Here is an 18,846-nt window from a genome sequence, read left to right on the forward strand (position 1 = left end):
CCCAGCTGGTCACAGAGCCTCCTAACGTCTAGGAGGCTTGCTCAGCCATCTCCCTGCTGCTGCATACATGTTGGAAAGCTTTCTTCTTGCTCGTTCTCTTCTCCCAGCCTCATCATAAATACGCTCTGCAGCTAGAATCCTGAGACATGCTCCAGACATACAGCATGTGAGCGAGTTCCCAGCCCTTCTGCAGACCTCAGCGTGAACAGCTACATTTCAAGGAGCTGAGACAAAATGTTGCTACAAGAGTTATCCTATGGGGAACAACAGGATTTCAAGCCCTCTAGAAAACCTAGCCCTTCTTGGGTCCTTGTGATTCAAAACTGCGTTGATAATCAGGGCCTCTCTGGCCACAATATCACTCAAGATGCTGTATTTCAAACAAATGTCTGTTTTGCCCTGCAGCATCAAAGAAGAATACTAATGACCCTGAGCTCAGACTCTAAAATACTATGAGCACTATCAGAGTGCTCATATCTTTACAAGCAAGAGTTTTTTCAAGGCTTTCCTGAATGTAACAGATAGATAGGCAGACATAGATGAAGGTAGGCACTGCTTCTAGGGGATCATATGAGAAGTAACACAGTGGGATTGATTATAATAAACACACACATAGCATTCATATTTTGCTTTGTCTGATTTTATATTGCCTAATTATTAAGTAACTGCCTCTTCCAATTTTATCTAAGTGTGATCCCTTATGTCACAAAGGCACATTTATTTTTAGGAATGTACTGAATATATAAAGGGAAGGGAAAAAGGTTTACATATTGCTGTTTGTTTCTCTTCTTCTTTTCTAGTTTTGGGGAATTTCTCCCAATCACAAATACGGTGATATTTTGCCTGCCTTCTTGGTTGAAGTTATAGTATGTTTAAGCACTGTATATTCACTAAGTTTTAATTTTGAAGTGCACAGTTTTTCAAAATGTCTTTGCCCCATAGGCACTAAACACAGAGCAAATACGGTATAGCTATATTCTAGCTGAATTTTAAAGGCCTACGTGGAATGGACTTTATGATGAAGACAGAAAGTTGGGGCTATGATCAGTTTTCCATTCTGCTGCCAACTACCTTTGATCAACCACCCCTGATCCAGGGTTATTATGCGCCCGTATGTCTTTGAAATCTGAGCCACAGAAAACATCTCTCCTCGAGAAAGCACGTAAGCACCAGCGCTACCTCCCTAGTCCATATTTCAGGAGGAAAAACAGCAGGCGGCTCTGAAACCCAGCACAGCTTAAGAAAACATTTCAGACTGAATCCCAGTTTCAGAGTTGCTTAATAGCAGCCATAGGAAGAGTCCCCAAATCGGGTGAGTGCCAAGAGAGTTCAGATACATCCCCAGCACTGGCATTTTTACTGGCTGATTTAGGAGTCATTGTGAATCCCAGCCTCAGCATCTAGATCTTCCCCGGTCTTGTACATCTGACCGTCTCACAAATTCCTTGCCTGGGGCTGGAAGTCGCAATGCACTTCAGAGCCCAGCCCTGAGCCAAAGAGCAGCACCTGTACAATGGGCATCACTGTTCTCCCTTGTCTCTCCACGATGCTGTAAGGTTATGTGCAGGGAGCTGCCTAACTGAGGGGATCTTAAGGACCGTGTTAGTACTTAGATAAATATGGAGAACCATTGACTGATAACGTGCCTCTGAAAAGTTACTTCTTCCAAACAGCGCTGTGAGAGGGTTAATTTATTGCTTCTCAATCTTTTCTAAATTCAGTTTACTCAAGAAAAAAATATGTTTGCAGTGTTTATTTGTATCTGCCAGGCCTGTAAATTCACGCGGGGAAACAAGTCAAGCCAAGCACCTTCTGGCTCATATCTTCTCATATCTCTGGAAATAGCCGCACCAGGCAAATCACCTTACTTTGCCCTATGCAACCCTCTTTCCAGAAGTGCATTTGTAGCAGTGTAACCAGTGCACCTTATGCACATGCACTGCTGCCCTAAGCATGTATTTGTGCTATGGGAGAGCTTCAGGCCTAACCAGTGGAGTTAGCAGCTGGAGTCCAGTGTGGTAGACATAGTACAAGCAAAAGAGAAGTAGTTCCTATGTCAAAGCACTTCCAAAGTAAACAGGATGGGGAGAATCGATATCACAAGTTTGCAGAAAGCAACCTGGTTATTTAATGTGGATTAGTCACAGGCTGAGTGGCATGTTAGGGTTTCTGCCATAAGTGGATCTGCAGGTCTCCGTGAGGCAAGATTTCTGACAGATGCTGTCAGCTCTGGACGGGCTGTGGGGACTTGGGGTCCCTCTCAAAGGGCAAAGGTGCTCCACTTCCTTGTCCTGGCTGCCTCCTCTCCACTTCTCATGTTCATGAGGACACTTAATCATTCTGGTGGCAATGCGGAGGTGGGAGGACCCACTTCTGCCCTTGCAAGCTGTACTGGTTCTGCAGGCTGCTGGTTGCACAGGAAAGCTGCCCAACTACACACCAAATGAGGCCCAGATCAGTCAAATAACCTCCCAGGCCTGATAGCTCCTCTGATCCATGCATTTCTCCCTTGAGGGCTGAGATGCAGGTTGGAGGAGCCATGCAGAGAGCGGTAATGATTCAGTCTGAATGATAATGAACTACCCAGCCTATCTGCCACTGTTAGGTATCCAGGGGTCAAAGCCCTGAGTAGCACAATTTTACTTGTCTCCCCTAATATTAGCAGCTCTGACCTCTCATGAAGAGGGAGCAAAGCTACTGAATAAGAAAATGCCATCCTAATAGCCCTTTCTCAGGGTAAAACCGCCCTTTATCCCACCCAAAAAAAAGTAAGCGTAACATTTTTCACAGTCCCAGGCCAAGCATAATAGTCACTGGCAGCAGATCTACTTTCATCATTATCAAGGGCCTTGTGATTATGTGTGCTATTGGTTCCTGTTGAGATTGCTGCAGTGAAAACCATTTGTGGAAAATTAAAAAGAATAAAAGCTAAAAACATGGTAGCATGTTTCCCTGTAGTCTCCTACGGAGAGAAATTAAACTATCTATGTGGGGGAGAAGGCTAAGAGCTCTTGTAAATGGGGACATTTATTTTGCTTGGAGTGTTTACATTTAGTGAACGTACCTTATCCTTGATAATTTACACTGCTTGGGTCCAGGGGAGCTCAGTCACCACTCAGGTATGGAACAAGTAACAAACCCTTCTAGCAAAGAAGCCTTCGCTGGATTGGAGCATATGCACATGAGAAAAGCTTACCTGTAGAGTGCACTGATCCACAGCAAAAACTTTGACACAGACTAGAAAAGTACCAAGTGAACTAGAGAAAAAATATGTAAGTAGATTTGGATTAGCCAGACCAACTTTCCTGCTTCGGCCTTAACTGATCAAAGCAGTGAGCTGGTATGGAGATGAACAAGATGAAGGATCAGTCTGGAGCTGACCAGATCTTGCAGCTGACCCAGGGAAGATCTGGCAGGCCATAATTGAGCAAGGAGCCTGTACTATGGAGCCTGGAAAGACATGTGTCATCAGGAGGTACAATGCTACCAAAATTCATGTCGGTGACAAAAATCCATAGGGGAGCACTGAAGTCAACAAGGTAATTTCATTTGCTTCTTGTTCAGGATCAGTCACTGGATAACCTACAGGATGAAGGGAAATTTTAGGAGGCATTTTCTCCTTCCTAATTCCAAAAGGATTAAACGAATGGAGACCATGAAGTGACAGAGACATTATTTTCATTTCTTCTCATTTTTACATCACTGATCTCCCAGAGGATGGTGCTGGATACATATTCCATATCCTTGAGCCCTCACTATTAGGGAGTCTAACAGTATCAGGAGATCTCCATCACGCTAACCTGAGATTGCAAATGCAAATACAGAAGGCACACACCATTCATGAGGAGGCCTCGGTCACAGTGCCCCAACACATAATTTTATCACTGGATTTCTCTGGCCTCCCTGGCTTGGCTTGCTGCATTGCTCAGGGCTGCAGAGCCTGGTCAGTGAGGGAGAACAAGCTGGCTGACGGCATGCAGGTAATACTGAAGCAATGCTGACTGGCTGAGGAAAGCAATCAGAAGAGACAGTTGGGATGAGTAGGAGCTCAGCCTTTTATTGATGGAGTTTGCCACCTGAGGGCACATTTCAGCAGCCCAGCTGATGCCAGCAGGGAGGCTAAGCTCTTGCTCTGACCGTGCAATGAGGATGTACAACGCCAAGGTTAGATACTATGGTGTCTACTCTGTATCTAGCCACTGTCCAGAAAAGGTTCAGCAGCTGGGTTGTTCAGTCACATCTGTTAACTCTGTGCATCACAGGGGCTCTAACGCTCGTCTCATCTTCTTTTCCTCTATTAGCAGCTCCACATTGTAATCCTGGGGACAATCTGTGTTTTATCTGCATTGTTAGGGAGTCAGTAGCTTTGAAATGTGGTGACCTACAGGTCTGTTTGTTTAGGCATGTGTTTATAAAATATGTCACGGGTATTCTGACTGTAAAGCAACACACGGCCAAATACACGAGAGAGGCCATTTTCTAGTAAATCTAGTAAATATCCCATCTGTGCCTTAGTTTATGGGGATCCTGCAGGTAAGTCTCAAGACAGAAGTTATCAGCAGATGAAAGGTGGCCTCTGTATAGATGTCATTGCAGTTGAGCAAGCATGGGTTAATGAACACTTTTTGTAACACAAAAACCAGTTAATTTCTAGGAGAGGTACCTCCAGCAGGAAATGGCAGAGCAGTATGGAGGACAGATGCTACATCTGCTTTACACTACTGTAACTCCACTGGCTGCACAGGGTGGTCCTCCTAATTTACACAGATGGACCTGACAGCAGAATTCAGCCCAGAACGTCTGCCTGGAAACCCCGCTGCCCTATCCCTATCTCCCTCTGCACATATTCCAGTGTAAGCAGCGGAAAGAAGGACAAAGAACTGCCAAGGGCTGGCCACAATGAAGTAGAAGTAGGAAGCCAAAAAAAAAAAAAAAAGGAGCATGGCCAAAGAGTCAAGCAAAAGAGAGAAGAGACTACAGAACTACAAATGCCACAGGAAGGCAGCATAGATTTGTGTCATTAATACCTGTAGAGTAGCCAGGAGGGTGCAGAGCTCTGTAGGAAATCCTCACTGAGGGTAACTGCAAGAGATGCTGTCAGGCCCATATGCTCTGCTCCTGGCTGCGTGCTGAACGCTGCTGCAGGAATCTAGACAGAGGTCAACTGGTCTATAGTGGGTTTTGCTCCACAGTAATTTTCATATTATTTTACAAGAGTGAAAAATCTTGACCATTAGCTGTAATCAGGTGTCCTCTTCCTGCAAACTGCTGCCTAGGGTAGGAAAATTATTAACCAAGACTGCTTCCAAGTGAAATAGAGCAGACTTTAGAAAAAGGGAATGCGAGTTGCATTCAACTGATTGGAAAACAGGCCACAAAAACATTACAAGGGTTTCCTAAAACTGCTCTGCAAGCTAAGCTGGCCTCTGATGAGCTTTAAAGCTGTACCTATAAGCCTTACCTTGGTGTGGAATATCAGCTGGTATTCCCCAGTGCATTAGGATAGTCATTTTAAGGCAGAGAGAAAATTTTTGTTTCCCACCAATTGCTACAGAGGGGATGCTTTTTTGGCCTCTTTCTCTCTGTTATTCTTATGCAAGAATTCACTGCAAGTCTAATTTTTCCTTGAATAGATTTTGTGAGGCTGCAGGCTGACCCAAAAGCCCTCAGCAAGCAGAAGAAAAATGCTAGTGCCAATAGCTCTGTGACAGCCTGTGGCAGCCCAGCAGTTCACTAAGCAACCAGAGCATCTCAGACTGCCAGTCTGGGAGCCCACCACTGCTCATCTCCACTGTCTAATTGGCAGAGAACTCTGTAATTGCTACAAGTAAACAGCACCAAGAGTTCCACGCCAGAGCAGAACTCAAACGGGACAAATTAAGTGACTGTACACAGTGTGTACGTGCTTCTAGTGAGAGAGCCAAAGGCTATGCGCCTCACAGCAAGTGAACTATAAAGCAACTTCCTTACATATATGCATAACCCTCAGCATGCAAATGTACTGACCTCGGTGAAAATACTGACAAGCAGAGAGTTTGGCATGTATTAGAACATCTCATGGTCTCATAGACCAATAGAAAGGGAGTTTTCGATAGTTACGTTCAGAAGTGAGAAGCATTTGCCGCCTTCTGTAAAGGATTAATGGGACATGTCTGGGCCTGTGAGGCCAGCCACAACTCCTTACTGCTTAAAAGAGGAAGGCAAGTTTCCAGCTGCTGTATTCCCGTTTGTGGGGACTAGAACAGAGCAGTGGGACTGAAAGAGGAAATGAAAAGGCTTGAGGCTTTTTACAGCAGCCTACACACTGATGACCAAGAGACATGCATGTATTCAGGCCTCCTGACTTCGGTATGGGGAAGGAAGAGTGGTAGCTCACAGGCGATGGCTGTGGCACCTTAACCCCCTCTAACATTTTTCTGAGTAACTCCCCCATCCAAACCTTCAGAAATACCTCTCAGTGACGTGCACAAGAAACAGTCAAGGCTTATTTCTTTTTGATTCATATTACCCTTCTAAATGGCCTTCTGCTTAGGCTCTCACACGTTTCCTCTGCTGCATCATCTTGTCTCCCACTTCTCTGCAAACTCACAGAAGAGCAGCCAAAACATGAGAGCAGAGTGATTTCAAACCAGTAGTGCCAGCCTGCCCTATAAATAATGCATGGAGATCTTTTGTAGTGGTGAATTTTGCTTCTGAATTGTAAACAGTGTTATCTTTCCCATTCCTGCCTTCTGCTGCAGCCTTCCTGTAACCCTCCTAGAATTAAAGTAGTGTAAACAGCAGATTTGAAGCGCATTTTTTCCTTTGAGTTCTGCTACCCACTGAACGTCTTCCAATACTCACTGACTTCACAGAAGAGCAGTTCTCCTTTTCCAGGGAACAGGCAGCTGTGGAGCTAATGCTCAAAGACAGCAGAAGAGAAGAGGCCTTGAATTGTAACAGTGCTGTGATGCTCAGTGAGAGAGGCATTAAATACATTCTCTGTGCATAAACAGGCCTTCATCCAAGAAAAGCCTGACCCTAACCATCAATTTTTCCACCTCAGGGGATAAAAAACCCCAAAGGCTTCAAATACGGGCAAGTCAGGAGTAGAAATTCTAAGATCAAATCAGACTTTTTCCTATAAACCAAAATCTAATTATCTCTGATTGCTGACTTACAAATAGCACACTGAACCAGTACAGTGGGGTGTGAATAACTGACTGAGATACATGTTTGTGCAGTCCTCTTCCTTAAAACAAACAGAAAAAGTGTAAGATTTGTAAATTTAAGAGCTATTGGCCCATTAATCTGTTTGCTTTGCTCATGGAGACAGAGAGCCTGCTAAAAGTGTCATTCCAGATAGGAAAAAAAGTGATTACTTCAGGAGTTCAAATAGGGGGCTGAATATTGCACTTCCAGAGTGAGAGAAATAGACAGCTCATCATAAAGTCTGAACCGTGGCTCAGTGCATTTATAATTGTATCAAGCGTGCTAATGGCCCTGAAGGGGAGACTAAGTGCATGAGAAAGCACCCATGCCCTCTACAAAAAACATAAACGGATACTAAAAGCAAGGGAGATAATAGGTTTAAAAATAATGCCCTGCAAACCTCCACCAGCTGAGTGGTGGATATTTATTTATATAAAGATGCTTGTTAGATCCCAAAGCCCCTGGAGGAGCACTTTCTGTCCCCTCCTCCTTTTTACCAGTTTGGTCTTATCGGCTGCCTGAGGCTGAGCACAGAGGAAATCCAACAGCTTTCTGCTTCTTGGAAGTCCGCAGAGGTGACTGGTGACCAAAGGGGACCACTTTTCCTCTTCCCGCCCTGTTTGGCCAGGAGAGGCTGAGCCTGGCCACCCTTGCCCCAGAGGAACTGGGATACCAAGATCCGAACTGGACCCTGTTGTTGTGCCTTATGGGTCAGTAAGGCCCCACATTTTTGGACCTCAGTGGCATAATAATAGTTCAGTTGTCACCCAGCCACTGGTGGAGCAATTCCTAACTGATGTGCATTTTCCCCAAAGGCAGTCAACAGTGGGGAAGCACTATAACAACCCGAAACCTGTCTGACTTAATAGGCATCATACTTTCCAGTAGCCAAGATATACCAGCACATAAGATGCAGTTCCTCCCCACTATCAACAGGGATAAGTCCCTCTCCTAATATTGTAGAAGCTGGTCCCTTCTCCTCCCTCTCTGGTTTTTGCAAAGCAACAGCTCCGGGCAGAGCAAATTGCTGAGCTCTTCCTTTTCCCTCCTCCTGCTTCTGCAGGGACAGCATTTGCCATGGAGGGGGCAGGATGGAGAGCCCAGAGCAGCACCGGTTGGCTGCTGTACCCTGACAGCAGCCCCATGGTCCTCAGTGGCCCTCTGCCTCCCTGACCTCCCACAGGGATATCTGCTGAGAGGTCCATATTCCCAGGGCTGGGAGCACTGGCAGCACTGGGGCAGAGTGCTGGTGGTCTTTCTGTTCCCACTCCCTGCCCCTGGCTGTTTATGTGCCCCAGACTTGCATTGCCACTTGTACAGCGGGTACGCCATCTTAGCTGAAGCCTCTAAGACACTGTAGAAACATACACAAATGATGTGGTTGATAAATCAAGGTTGTTTAACATCTCGAAGGAGTGGACCTCACTGGTCTCATTACTGCCATTCTCCTATTCCCCAGCAATAGCACGTATTCTTAGCAACTTCTAGCACTTTCGCTACCTCCAGTACTTTGTCTCCTGAACACTAGGTTCTCCCAACCTATCCGAGGAACAGGCTGTCACTTGGGCTACCTGAGTGAAATCACTTACAGTACATTTTTCCACTGACATTTCTATTAACCCTCAACCACAGTGGATCATTAATCAGTTTGTTACTTGGATCATTAATTATTATTTATGCAGAAACTCAATGGAACACTGTCAACTTGAAAAATCATGTTCCTGGATAAAAATATGAATTGTTACTAGCTGAAATGAATGGAAAACATTGCCCAAGTTTTCTTTTTCAAGTTCTTGATGCATCTGTTAGCAAGCTGAACAGACTTGTGTCATTCCTTTGCACTTACATTTGTGCTCTCCAGCTCATTCCTTACCTACCACTGTAAGTCTCCTTCTTAGGAAGAAAAGTCAAAAAGTAATTATTGGAACTATGAGAAGATAATCAGTTAAGATAACTTTCCCTTTTTAATGACACTGACCTTCATTATCATATATAGCTTTGTTTTCCCCAGGCACTTTCTAGCAGTGGCTCTTTTACAGAATCACAGAATCACAGAAAAGCCACAAAAGAAAAAAAAACCCAAGCATGGTGATTGCAAGTGTGCCAAACTTTATTGACAGGAAAGCAACAAGGCTTTAGAGGGCTATGAAACAAAAGCCTATGGAGAAAGAGATATGTTATGTATAAGAACACATTCCAGAAAATACCCCAGGGGAAAAATAACTAGATTTGAACAAGTGTGACAAAGCAGACACTTCCAGCCTCACTGACTACATTTCTATTGAAATCTCATGGGGACAACTGATCAAGAAGCTGAAATAAAAAAAACATCAATTCACAGGTTTCACACAGCGATGAGTCTCTTTAAATCATGTAGACGGATGGGAAAGAGAAAGAGAGGTAAAAGATTTGGCTGCTCACTTTCCATTAGAAATTAGTAAGAAGTGGGTTTTCAAACTCCCTAAGGAAAAGCAAATTCTAACTTTATTGTCATAAAAGCTCAGAGAGAAATGTGGAATCGCATAAAGTTAATGAATGTGTGGAAACAAAATAATTGTCAGCAAATGTGAAATTTCAGCCTAGAAATCTGCACATAGATGGCAGGCAGAGAGCCAACAGGTACAGGAAAGACTGGGAGGTCCAAATGTACACAAGACGTTGACAAAGCAAATCACTGCAGAAACGAAAATAAATCAGTCTATGATTGACAATGCAATTCATACAATCGCAGCCTCAAGGCCCTTCTGCTCATCGCTCCTCACACAGTTCAAATTCTTGAGTGATCTTACAAGTGCCTCTGTTCGGGGCAGTCACATGTGTCTATGCTTTGATTGGAAGCTCCTGAGGTTTTAGATACCTAGTTCCACTAAGGAACTTACTTGTTTCTTAAGTTATCTTAAAAGCAAGGTGAAAGTATTGATTCTTATTCACAGTATGCTTTAACCCATCCCAGGAGACAAATCCCAATATCCCAAAATAGAACCTAAAATGAGGATTGCCTTAACATGCTTTCCCAGATAGAAAAGAAAATATTTTTTTAAAATTCTAACAAAATTACAAATACTACCACTTTAACTTGTAATAATATAGAAACTACTTGCTTTCCAAGAAAATTCATCAGCTTAAAACAACTGAAATCCCACTATAATCTACTTGGACCTTTTTTTCTCCATCCAAAATCCCTTCGGTGTCCTAGAAGTGGACCTTTTTAAGGCGACTGTAAAGAACGCAACTTTCATCTAAGAAATCTGCAGGCTGAGAGAGCTGTCGGCTATTTCAAGTCTTCACCACAACTTCCCAGGCACAGTTTCCAACTCTGCATTCTGAGTCTGAAGGAAGTCAGCCTGAAACACTGCCCTGTCAGACTTGCTCAGTAATCTCAATGGATAAATCTGGGTTGTTAGGTATAGTAGCATCTGTTCATCCCTTGACTTGTTAAAATTCCTCTTTAAATGGTTCATACCCAAATTTATCCAAGTTAGAGCTCCAATCTTGCTTTTCCAAGTATTCTTTGAAAAAACTGCCACATGAAATACAAGAGTCTTTTTGTTTCCTCAAAAGCTATCTTCATACTTTTCCTTGCCGAAGCGTTACCTTTTTCAGCTGGGACTGTAGGATAGCCACAGAGGCCAACTGATACAAATCCCTCTGACTCATGAGAGGGGTTTCCTCAAGCAGTCTTATTGGGATTCCCAGGGCTGAGCTGCCCTTCATGTTCTTCTGGCTGTTTACTGTGAGGCATCCCATGAAAGAGGACCTACTGGAGCTGTTCTGTGACTTCAGCTGGCCTAACTCTGCAGCCCAGTGATGCTATAAAATGACATGTCCTCTGCCACTGCCTTTAAGTGGAAACAAGCTGCCGGAAGCCACGTTCGTATTTCTAGTTTCCTACTTTTGTTAGCACCTATATTGTAAAGTACCAGACAATAGTTCTTGAAATGCTGTTTACAAAAATAGCATTTGGATTTTTTGTATGCTACATTTACATCTGGAGCAGATCTTTTCTTCAGCAATTCCAAATACATGGATATATAATGGAAACAACTGTCATACCTTGAACAATGGCATCATAGAGCAGAGCAAAACTCACTTAGAGATGAATCCCAAAGAGTATTGAGCCCTCGAGGTCCAATTCTGCAAAGCTGTTAAGCGTGTATATACACTGTTTTAAGCAAGCTATTATTGCAGCACCTTGCAAGATAGTTAGTACTCTAAAGACGCACATTGATTCCTCAGATGTGCAGAACTGAAAGAGTTGTTACAGAAAACTTATCTAGAGTATTAGATCTGGAGTACTGTATCCTGGCTCACTGTTCCATCCAATCCACTGTTTATCTGTCCAATCCATCTGCCTCTGTACCTATCCATCAGTATCCCATGCACAGCTATGCTGTCTTGTTTTCCAGGCAAAACTTGTTAAGGCATCTCCAAACTGAATGAATTCTAAGATCACAGTGGGGTCCACTGAGCTCCACAGTCACTTCCTCAGGAAACATTTGATAAGCCACCTCTGTGTGTGTGCAAACCCAGTATCTGCTTTTGCTTTATCAGGCACAAAGGAAGGCAATTCAAAAACTCTCTTCAAGTTTACCTCAAAATCTAATGAATGAATTGATGTGGATGCATCCTTTGCCTGATTCACTGCACCAAATATACCATTAGCTGAACTCTGGGTAAGTCAGTGGAGCTTTTTTGACTACAAACTGAAAAACTTTTTGGAATAGCATAGGACTCATCATGCTCTATCTACTGTAACAACTAAAGGTAAAGCATTAAAAATCTCAACCGTGTGTGGAGTTATCAGCTCTTCAGATTTAATAAAACTTCTGCAATATTTGGTTCCTGGAGTCATGTGATAATACAAGAACCTCTGCATTTAAGTAAGAAGCAAAGTGTAATTTCCACCTAGCGTGATTTTAAAGTTTGAAAACTGATGATAAATTCAGAGAACTAAAATGTATGCATTTATTTCATTTTGTGCTGTTCATAAAGATCTCAGGATTTCTCCTAGGGTATTCTTGACTCTGGACTCCTGGATTTGTCAACACCAATAATCTGACAGTTTCTGTGACTGCCAACGAGGTCGTAAAATGATGGCTCCCGTATGATTTAATCGTAGTCATGCTTTGGAGATAACACTGTACCAAATTGCATTTTAGCTCTATTCCTTCCTTGCAAACAAACAATGCAGCAGCATTATGCAGGAATCATTCCAAATACTGCCATATGGCTATCTCAAGGGTGGCTTGGAGCAACTGCTGTCAAATCCTATAGGCCTGGGTTTCTTTCAAAGGCTGCTGGAAGCCAGCTCAGGGCAGGGGGAGCTCCTTCCCGAGGGGCCAAACCCAACCACCTCGTGCAAAAAGCAGTCAGCGCTCTCTTTTACCACAGAATATGAAGGTTGCATACGCTTTCCTCCCATCTGGTGCTGGGTCACAGACCCAAAGGAGATAGGCAGAGATAGTGGTTGTGGGGGTGGTTTTTTTGTCCCCCTCTCCCTCTCATGTCTTAAGGATATCTGAATATGCATTCTTTCTAGGAAGGATGGGCGCACGGGCAGTCCTAGCCCGGAGGCTACCGAACATCTCGGGGAAGGTGGCATGCCCAGGCGAAGGGCCACTGACAAGCCTCCGCCATTTTGCCCGCACTGCTGCCAGGCAGCACACACCGATCAGCGCTCCAGAGGGGGCGCCTCCATGGCCAGAGCAAGCCATAGAGGCTCTCACCTGGGCCAGCCACTGCAGTTTCTGGGGTAGAAGGCCAGATCCTCAGCGTGGGCACCGCAGGGCTGTCCCCTGCTCTGTGCCTGTCCCCTGTTCCCTGCGGAGACGCTGCCTGCTGGCGGCCATTTTGTCCACCCCTCTCGCAGAGGCCGTTGCAGGGGCACACAAAATGGCGCCCTGGCCGCGTCTTGGTCCTGGTCTGTGAGTTTACCGCATCGTTGATGGCTGTTTCCAGCGCTGGGCTCACAGGTCAGCGGGGCTGTGTTTTAGCAGCCTGCACAGGCAGCCTGTTGGCCCCAAGAAGGTAAATGTTGCTCTGCCCAGGCGTTTCTCTCAGTACAAAGAAGCCCAGATCACCTCAGCCGCCTGGGGCGCCGGCTGGTCGCGTGAGGTACGTGGTCGCCTCAGCCCCACCGGCTCCTTCAGCCGACCAACCTGCCTGATACCTAGATACGGGGTGAAATCTGCAGAACTGCCCGTTTTGGAAGTGCTTCAGGGTTTCAGAAGTGATGATTCAGCCACAGGGCAACTCACTTCTCAGCACTGCCCTGTGAGGACTCTTGTTGATTCTGCGCCTTTTGTTTTGATTCTTGGCTCTAACAAAGAACTTCTCTTTGAACTACTAAACTGTTCACAGGCTTTTTCACTGCTACCTGCTGTCTATCCTGGTCTTCCTCAGTTCTCACGGTACCTACAAAGTTAACTAATCCCAAGGGAAGCAGAGCTTTTACTTGTTGCTGTAATACTATTAATAACTAATAAAAATACACTGATAAGTAAAGATTTTATTTCCAGGTTATTTTTAAAAATATTCTTCCTACTTTAATCACTGCTTTTCTTACTCTTTCCCAGGCATGTGGGAACTACAGTCATTAATGTAGCACGGATTCCTCCATGGCACTGAGTCAATCTCTCCAGTGTGGTCTGGGACATCATAAGGAGAAGTACTGACAAACAAGCATTTTCTAGGCTCCTGCAGCTTTATAAGGAAAGAAACAGATAATGTTCTTTGGCAACATACTGATGAGAATATGCCACTACCTTGATAACTACAGTGAAAAACATGCAGTCAGAAAACAAGATTAAAACTGAGGAAAAAGCCCTCGCACGCTGTGAGGGAGAAGATTGACCTGCATAAATCCTCTTGTTCCTTGCTAGGGCAAAAAGCTATAAGAATGGATAAAAAACCTTGTACTTTCCTTAAAAATGTTTGCCTAATCATTGATCTTTAATCCTGAACGTCCCGACACTGCATATGAAAAGGCTGGTTCTCTTCAGCTGAATATCCCTTTCTGTCTTTTTCTTTTCTTTAGCAAACTTAATCTGTGGCACATGTGAGGAATGTTTACGTGTGTGAAAAATGTGCATATATATGCCTGAATATCTTGACCAATTTCTGTGCACTATACCTATTCCAGTGTACAGCATTCTGTCCTCTACATTCAGTGCACAGCCAAGCCATGCTAGCCAGCATGCAAAACTTCTCCCCCACGAGCATTACAAGCATCCATGCCACTGGATTCCTCAAGCGAGGTCTTGGCGGCTCATCTTCCCAGGCTTTGGGTGCAGTCCACAAAAGCACTTTGTAATTGAGGCTATCCTCAACAGAGCCAGCTAGCCACTCAAGCAGAAATGGCTAGATGCCTTTTCCAGGTTGGCAGTGCCTGAGAGGAGTATATATAAGCATCCAAACTGCCAACTGTTTGCCAGGCACAGCCTGGGAAACCTCACTCTCTCTTATTCTAGACTCTGAATTTGGTGATAAAGTCCCTGGCCTGATACATCTCAGGTGTCTCGGGGCCTTGCATGAATAAATTGTAGATCTAAATGGCAACTAATCTTGAGCAGGCGATACAAGGAACTTGCTCATACGCCATGGAAGTGAAAAATGAAAGATAAAAATTTTAAGGACATTTTTAAATGGACATGGTATAAATCAGACCATATCAAATGGAAGCTAACTAAATGTATTTTTTCCCAAGTTCCCTGTATTTATCTTCCTGGCTTTTAGCTACTAGTCTTATTTTTTCTCTTGAATGTTTCATATTTACGTTTGTTCTTACAGAGCTTGCCGAGGTCCAATACCTGTTAAACTCATTGAAGGCCTTTATATTTACTTGCAGGTCCAGGTCCTCTCAACAAATATTTAAATGCGACTAACACAAACTTCATCCCAATGAAATTTTTTGTTTCTATCACGTAATTGTATGTATGGGAGACAGCTAATTATTTGCAATAAAGACTATGTTTAAATTTTGCAACTTCTATTTTTTGGCATAGCATTCAAGCACGATGGAATCTTTGCAGTACATTCATTTGCAAAATTGCAGTACAAACATTTGCAATTGTTTCAAAAATTCAAAATCACAGTTATTCAACACATTGTTGGGCACGAGCACTTGTTCTATGAGAAGATACACAGCGTTTTACCTAGTTACAAAAGGTCATGTTATAAGGGGCCATGCAAGTCACATATACTAGGTCTAGTCTGTAGAACAGAAGTTTATAACCTTCTCCTTAGTCCTCCTTTGTGAATGCTCATAGAATAAACTTGACATTTCCTTGCTGTTTCTCATCTTGGTATTGAGACTCACTCATGTAGTTCAGGGAAAGACAATATAAAAAGAACATCAAAACAGTTCAGTGAGATACATTAGAGATCTGGACTAGAATTAGTTGCTGAGTATAAAATTGATGTTTCTATAAATCTACTTAAATGTATAACACCCACTTCTTTATTTCCTACATGAATTGTCCAAATATTAGCTGAACAACTAGGGAGACACTAATTATTTGTGACTTTGACACTAGAAGTCATATGGGGCTCTAATGTCTACAGATTTCATCTTTAAATAATGATAATTCAGCACTTTAGTAATGACTTTAGTATTTTTGTCTCTAACTGACGTGTTTCCTTTTAATACGTCCACAAGTGAGACACGGTGGTCCACGTTCCTCTTATGCAAAGAGTATTGCTGTACTGATGAATCTGGAGGCCAAAGGAAACATTTGGTGGCTTGTACCCCAAAGGACATAAGCAGCAAAGCTGTATCAGAGCTCAATAATTCCTGGTTTCCAAAATCTTCTTTGGGCTTATATTATACTGGAATGGTACCAATGTATTTTACACTATGCCATACATTCAGCTCCCACCTACACCTGAGTAGTGAGATACAGTCACAGTTTCTTAAGCAATTGAAAGAATTAAACATCAGAGAAGATAGGCTTGTTATAATATCACTGTCATGGCTTTGCAAACAGATCCATGATTTTATCTCACCTTCGTCATTTATTTATACGGAGTGAATTCTGATGTAAAGAGAATCTGTCCTCTTGAGAAACGTTAGAATTATCATCTGTCTCCATCTATAATGTATGGAGGAGTAAAAGCAGGTTGCTGTATCAGTAGAAAAAACAGCCATATGCAGCAACCTATGCTGCAGACAGCTTCTATCTTTGGTACCTTAATGCTTTTAAGATGATGAAATACCTTCTGCACCCCTACAAAAAGGTTAGACTTCTATTTGTTATTTCACGTAGTCAGTACTTAAACGACAGATAGCATTTAGTCTTGAAGCCAGCTCGTGATCGAACTGAGAAGCACAAAGTAAAGAATAATGTGTTACAGGATCAAAATTCTTTAACGCTCAGTCCACTGTTTTGTATTTCCAAGGACAGGGCACAGCAGCTTGCTCTCCCCTGCACAGCCGTTTACAATACAGTAAGGGAACTTTAAGAAATCCAAAGGCAGTAACAAACAGAGTAAACAAAGCACTGTGTTAGTGCAAAACAGGCCTGATTCACCTTTTGCCATTTCCAGTGAGCTCCTGAAGAACGCCGTGTGGGCATATGAGGGCAGAAATTGGGCTGTCATGTAAAGAAAATGGCTCTGGTAATGATTTCAGCATAAACACGTGGAATTCAAAGCAATCAAACAAGCTAAGCTGAACAAAAGCTCTATCATTTACTAGAGATTTTTCTACAAAGAGCTGTTGCATGGAAAACATAATGACGGATGTAGTGAACTGAAGCATTAATAATGGATATTAATGAACATCATCAATGTGAATTCTTATTTATTTACTAGGGATAGGGCTATGTTTACACATAGACCAAGTGGCTGCGCGGGGTTCCTCACTATGTAAAGCTCCATCATGGGTGACTGCTCTGTGTTTTGACTGATCCTTTTGTTTTGGCCTTTCCCCACTGTTGTGTTTGAGCTGCGCAGCCAGCTGGAACTACATGTTTCAGGGATCTGGTTGTCTTCCCTTTGCCACCCAGCTTGGGATGGAGCCAGGTGAGACAGGGTTGAGGCAAATGGGCTCTTGATGGACTGTGGGGGCAGTGGACACAGCAGGAAGGACTTGGCTCTTTGAATTCCCACTTTGCACGTGTACCTCCTGTCCCATACAAGCTATAAAATTTACTATGTGTTTTGGTCTCCCTGAAGTCAGTTCTCAAGCAGTGGTGGGAATGATGAAGTGATAGTCTAACAGACTCCTTGTATTTTCCCCTCTGCATTTAGGGGAAGTTAATAACTTCATTTTCTTTTTTTGGCCTTAGAGATAGAGAACATAACATAAACACATGTTTGTCCACATCATGTCAGACCAAAAGTCTTTCTAGTGTGGTATCCTTCTCCAGCAGTCAGTACAAATGCTTAGGGAAGAGTATAAGAGCAGAGCATATACAGAATGTTATATCTGCAAAATATTCTGCCACTAGTACTTTGTGGTTCAGGGTCTTCCTGAGCCAAAGCTGGCATGTCTGGCACTCAGTTAATCTCATTTGGAGCCCAACAGTAATTATAATCAACTTTGACCCTCCTCAAACTGCCTTGTAAACATGAGCCAACAAATTATCATGAGCACAGAGGGAAAAAAAAACCATCTTTCCTTCCTTTGGCTGGGTGAAGATAGGGAGAGACTGAATGCCTGCTTACAGCCCCACAGCCAGTTCATGGCAGAACCAGAATCAGAAACTGGAAAATCATTGTCTCTTTTTAGAAGTTTAGCAGACAAACCCATCCTGCTTGAGCTCTTGCTGTCAGAAATTATTTATTCAGAATATTTATTGGAGCAAAAATGAGGCTAAATATTTTTTTATATAATATACATATAATACAGATAAATATATAACAATATGTATGTATTAGACTTTTTTTGCAAGTGATATTATTTTTCCACCTTTAGTTAAATTTTGCTGTCAAGAGCACTCTTTAAGTAAGTGCTGCCTTTCTCTTCAGTTGGAAATAACACCTTCAAATTAGTTTCCCCTAAATTTCTGAACTGGCAAGTACCAATTTGTACAATAGGTTTCCAGCGCCACTGCATTTTCTTTGGGAATGGGTGCAGCACAAAGCCTCCCTGAAGCTTGCCGTGTTGTGAACAGCTCCAGCTGAGGAATACATGGGTCATTCACAGCCACCTCTTCCATCTGCGCTTCATTGCACAGGTCTCAAAAGCAGGTTCTGCAACGCTTAGAAAATATTCATGCTGTTCTTGATTACAGTGGGGGAAATGATCCCTTCTGTAGCATTGGTGTGCACTCTCTGCTCCCCATTTGGGATCCTGATATCACCGTGCTGGCTGCGTGTGCAGCGCCACCCTCATTCTGAATAATTGCAGCCTCCACTTACCATGCGCAGCATATAAATCCTTAGGAGGCTGCAGATCTGGTTTCTCAGTGAGGAGTGCTGATTTGCCAGGGACTCAGCCAGGCTGCAGATGGCAGGTCTCTCTTCCCTTCCACATTCGGTCCCATCTTCTCTTCCCCACCAAGAGTTGGCTCAGGGAAGGATGAAACAGAGCACTGCTTTAGGGGAGAGGGTCTCCCCCTCCTGTCTGCCGGTCAGTAGCTGACTCGGGAGAGCCAAAAGCAAAGTTTCTGCCTTGTGCCAGTTCCAAAGAAAAAACATCTCTTTTACTTTGTG

This window comes from Struthio camelus, chromosome 4 (assembly GCF_040807025.1).
Source record: "Struthio camelus isolate bStrCam1 chromosome 4, bStrCam1.hap1, whole genome shotgun sequence".
NCBI lineage: Eukaryota > Metazoa > Chordata > Aves > Struthioniformes > Struthionidae > Struthio > Struthio camelus.